Raw genomic sequence first — 6,000 nt, forward strand, 5'->3', positions numbered from 1 at the left:
GGAGGTTTTTAAGATTACAGTACAAGAATTCTTATTTTATAATATAATAATGATATTAAAGATGGATTTGTTTGAGAAAAGGAAGTACAGTAGTTATTGTAAAACAAAATTTAATTTTTATGTAGTCTATTAATATTATAACCAGTAAGCCCCTATTAACCATGGTGACAATGCTATAGTGAATTTTTCAAGAAATTTGAAAATAAATATAAAAATATATACAGTACAGTATACAGTATGTTATAAATTGAAAGAAAATCATCAAAATAGGAAGAAAAGCAAAAAATAAATATGAATTACATCTCAACTCATGTGTGGCTAGACTGGCGAAGGGAGTACTGATGGTGGTGATGTTGACAAACAATAGCCTGCAAGATGGGCCAGCAACAGTAAAATTCATAGCTTCTACCGTCATCATCAATGTCCATTTTTTCTATGCCACCATCAGTATCTTCACTAGTATCCAATTCACTATATGTGTATACTGTATACATAATCATTCAAATAAATACTTATACAGGACTTATAATCTACAGATGTGTTCATACAGCCTCACCTCTAACCTTATGCAATTTTACTCAATTATTATTGAGGCACAGTATTACTCTTCTTGAAATGCAACTACAAGAGAATCCCCAGTTAGGTCTAATGATATTCCAAACATGCAGGTGTCTGGTAATTTGGCACACAGTAATTTTGTATAATAAGTCTACTTAAAGCAGTGGTTACCAACATTTTTTGGCTGCGACCCTAAATTTCCCAACAATACAGTGTCGTGACCCTCAGGCATATAATATATTATACGTATGGTTTGAATGTTAAGCAAAATTTTTTTTGACTGATAAGTATTATATTTCTTAAATTGTCTGAAGGCCCCATGCGACCTGAGATTGGGAACCGCTGACTTAAAGTATTAATGCGTTTTATCTAAACCAGTTCAACAACTTGGTAAGTAATACTGTATAAAGCTCATGGTATTACAGCTTTGTACTGTAATGCATTTTTTTTTTACATCAATGATGTTATCTTTTGTGCGTATTACTATTACTTGTTCAGTCCATGTTAATCAATTCATCGATAATGTTTTTAGGTAGCTAACGTATTTCTGACATCACTTTACTTAATTTCCTACTCCTTTAGTTAATCATACCTTGGGATGTGTATACAGTAATAGGTTTTAACTCATTCCAGAGGTGTAACCTGTGTATCCCAACTGGAGGTTACAGTTGTGCCTTTTGGTACATCAGCAATAATGACAGGCTACCTAATTAATTGTAAGCATATCAAAATATCTCACACACACATGCATACATACATTTCTGTACATGTACAGATATGGGACCATTTATTCAGTGTCCTGGTATTCAGAACGCTCCAAAACCTTTTGAGGACTTACACAATGAATTTTATTTTATTTTCTACAGTTCAACACTTACCTTCATAACACAGACCTCTAATTCTTCTGGTACACTTTAGGCTAATTGCACAACTACCATTAAGAGATAGCCAGTGCCTGACAAACACCGACTATACAGTTAGCTGTAGGTAACAGGAGTATTCTTGGCAGTACATAATTGTGACTGAAGGCCAGTATTTACAATATAGAGAATTCAAATTTACAAACTGATTATGGCAAGAAACCGAGATCTAATTAGCAGTTCATAATCCTTGAAGAACAAGGCATGTTGCTTTACATACTACTTTGTGAAAAGATTAAGCCAAGTGCAATGGATTTGTCAAAAATCTTTGAAATTGCCCCTAACATTCAAACAACAAAAATGGCATTTGGCAAGAAGTAAAATTACATTTAATGGTTTGATATCTACGAATGACAGAGATCCTTAGTTTATTAAGATTTTTATTCTTAAGTGTCTTCAGCAACAGGGTATAACATATTTGTGGGTTGATCTTATATGCTAGGTTCCTTTTAATATTTTCTATAGACTTTTCAGTGCTCTGGGCAAATATGATGTACTGTATGTGATGATAAACTGAACAGTACCTGCAACTTTCTGGAGCAGATCAACTTGTGTTCCTTTCACACATTCTGATTTCACCCAATTTAGTGATCATAATTACATATTTTTCTTGTAATTGCCATTTGATTTTAATTGCAATAGTTTATTTATCAATGTCTGATTTACTATGTTCACTGTGTTGACAGTTTAGTGTAATGGCTAATGCTGATTATTCATTTCCAAAAATCTTGCATGGCTTACTGGTCCATCTCTGATAAATACAACTGCATACAGTACAGCAAACTCTCAAAGGTCCAGACCCCATAAGTCCAGATTTTGGATAGTCCAGACACTGACTCTTTCTTGCCCAAATCCTTAAATATTTGTCGTTTAAAATTCCTGTCATGCGCGGTCATTTGAAATTGCCGCCAGCAAGCAATCCCTTAGCCTCTTTCCTCCTCTCAGACCAATGAGTGACCAGTTTATTCCCCCCCCTCTTAGAATGGACTCTCACCCATAATGCTGCCCTGTGATTGGTTAGCTATAAGTTCAACACACATTCAGTAACAGAAAAATGGTAAGATTTTAGGTAAAATAAATCAAACAATGGTGATGGTAATCCCCACAGGAAAAGAGCAAAAGACAAGCACAGATTGAATCACCCATGTCACACGCACCAGGTGCAGCCCATCTGTCTCCAATATTTCTTGCTTACACCAACTGTAGAAGCATCGAGGCTACCATTGTCCATGAACAACTACGCTGGACTGGCCATGTTACCTGCATGGACGACAGTAGACTGCCAAAGCAGCTACTTTACAGTCGTCTAACAAATAATAAATGTAACGCTGGTGGGCAACTGAAAAGGTATAGTCTTAAGACACACCTGAGTAAGTGCCAAATCGACCCTCTCACCTGGGAGTCGATTACTCCACATTGTAATGCTTGGAGAAGCACCACACAAGAAGTGTCGATACTTTAGAGTTAGCCCAACTGCAAACCGAGGCAGACAAGCACCAACGCCGGAAAGACGCTGCCACCGCCCCTCCCGCACTAGATGCAGCCCTCCACATGTGCAACATCTGTGAACAACTCTGTTGCTCCCGTATCGGTCTCTTTAGTCGCCTCAAAACTCGCCAATGAAGGTGACATCCCTAGTAACTCATAACATTGTATCATAGCTGGATGATCGTCATACTCGATTCCGAGTGACAGCAAAGTAGTAGTAGTAAGTAAAGTCAAAATACTTGTACTGTATCTTATTTTATTTATTTTTTTAATGATGAAATATACACCATAAGAGACTGATCATACGAGAATATAATAAATAAATAAAAAGAAACTGGCGAACGCAGCAACAAATAGTCCAACCATCAGGGAAGAGATTACCTTCTGATTTGGCATGTCCATTTATTAAGTCAAATTACAAAAAATATAGAGTACAGTGTTTTGTATTTTTTCTATTATTTAATAATGTATGGTACATTAGTTATGATGAAACATACACTCTAAGAGGTTGATCATATGAGAATATAATGAGTAAATAAAAACAAATGGTGGACGTGACAATGGCCAGTCTCTCTCCCCCACCTCGTACCTATTCGCTAGGCCTATATCAAATCTGATTAGACCACTGTAAAGTATTCCCATTAAAGACAAAACAGTATATATTTTAACAATAAATACAGTAATATATTTTATAAGAATTTATATATTTCTTAATTAAGTGCTGAGTGGCCCCCAGAATCCCCCAAACAAACTTCGTAAAATTTCGGATAATTGGCAAGTCTGGACCATCTTTCCCCCCAAATTGTCTTAACTTTCAAGGGTTTATTGTACAGATATACGTATTGCAAAGTACTAATGGGTGAAGCACAGAAACTCATTTATTAGGTCGTAGGGAGCTACCAAACAGGGAGGTACTACCGCCTGGGAAGATATTGGAAGCATAATGAGTTGCCTATGGTAGACCCTGCTGCTATATGGCATCACAAAAATTGTGTCCAAGTCTCAGGTTGCTGATCTGACTTTCTGCCTCATTTACACACAATTGCAGGGTCTCAATTGTTTCACTTACTATTGACAACACAACGTACATATATTGTTTCTCACTTTTGATTTTTTTTTCCCATTTCTTTATGGTTCTTTATTATTATTATTACATTTTCGCCCCCAGGCCCTGATGTGGGTCAGTAACCTGTGCCCAGGTGGGCTAATCCCCGTGTAAAAAAAAAAACCTCCCAACCACAATGTCAGTTTCAGGAAAACTTAGTACACTACAAACCTGCAGTTTTTTTTTTAAAGAACAGACCTAGTGAACCAACATGGATGATGCCCTCATGAATAATTACTTACTGTAACTAGTAGCATGTTTGTATTCATTTGGTGAAAGTTACTGAACATGTTCAAGTGCAGAGTGTAAAGAGATGAATTCAGATGGCAGTTATATCTTCAGGATTCCAGTACTGTACAGTATACATAGTACTATATTTAAATTCATCTTTATTGATTAAATGGTGATTCAGGAATTTGTGTATTTTAGTATAAAAAATAAGCAGTTGGTGGCTTTTTTTTTTATACAAAGGAGACAATCCAATGAGGCTGCAAAATGTCAACAAAGACTAATATTTATTCTGAAAATTTATTCCCCCCCAAGGAAACAAGCACCATATTGTCTCCTGATAATTAGGTCAGCGGTGGGCTCTCGTTTCACCTTTAGTTGTGTCCTCATTTTTACATCTGCAAAATGTCAAAGACAAGTCATCTGAAGGCAACACATCTAAGCTACCCGGTAAGCTATAGATATTTAGAAAAAACAACTATAACTGCCAAATATCATTAACATGGACCCATATTGGCACGTGCATGAAATTTCATTGAAAATTGTTTGATTACTGTAATAGTTTTTAAAAACTTCCAATTACAGGGTATATAAAACTAGATTACACGACCCATTAACTTAGACAGATGCACATCTGCCATCTAGGTTGAGATTAATTCCTTCACTATGGGGACACCACCTTTTTCATTTGGCTCATGCCAGATGATTTTATTCAGCCCAGATACCCCATACACAAGGGGCTATGATGCACTACCATACTGCCTCATTTCAGTTTGATGTCAAATGCACTTCATTGATTTACAGTTTGTAACTACACGAGTTTCATCTTTTTACATTCATTATACCATGTGTACTTGTAATTATAAAGTATTTAAAAAAGGTACAGTACTGTACTTGCAATACTTGCCTTTATATTTCATCATTACCACTATATCTCACAAAATTATACTTTTCTCCATTAGCACTCCATTGTCTAATTTTAGCTTCATTTTCTGCCAATTGCTTACTTACCGTATATACTCGTGTATAGTTTGAGTTTTTAAGACCAAATTTTTAGGCAAAAAATTGGGGGTCGTCCTATACATGCGTAATAGTTTGTTAAGTTGAACCCTTGCATGATGGGAAGGGCGAGGAGCAACTTTTAGCTTCAGACATGAAAAATATTTACCATTTACTGCCAGTAAACAATGGAAACGTAAAATATGTATCAATTAGTAATGAAAAGTTGTGCAGTTCCTTCAGTAAATGAAGCTCACCAACTTACAATAGGCTAAATTACCTTACAACGTGCTTTCAGTAGTCTATGTTGAAGTTCTTAGCACAGGCTAACTTATTATATCATATACGGTGTCACAGTTCTCATTGATCTACAAAAAATACAGGTATTAAAAACCTTTTCGATATTTCACACTTAATATAATACCCGGTAATCTACTTCAACCTCCTATTGTTTACAACGACGCATCACCAGCTGTATCAGCTAGACGGTACACGTGTTTTTCGAATCGTTTTCAGTTAAAAAACTGTTACATCACATGTATATTTTACCTTAACTGTGCCTGAATGAATATATTCTCGGAAATAAATACAGTTGTACCCACTTAGCGGTCAATTGAACAGGGTCCGTTAAGTGGCACGTTAAGTGAATAATAGAACATATGGGATTAATTCCAATAGAGCAGCCCGACCCCAAACTCCACG

This window comes from Homarus americanus, unplaced genomic scaffold, assembly GCF_018991925.1.
Source record: "Homarus americanus isolate GMGI-L3 unplaced genomic scaffold, GMGI_Hamer_2.0 scaffold31037, whole genome shotgun sequence".
Classification (NCBI taxonomy): Eukaryota; Metazoa; Arthropoda; class Malacostraca; order Decapoda; family Nephropidae; genus Homarus; species Homarus americanus.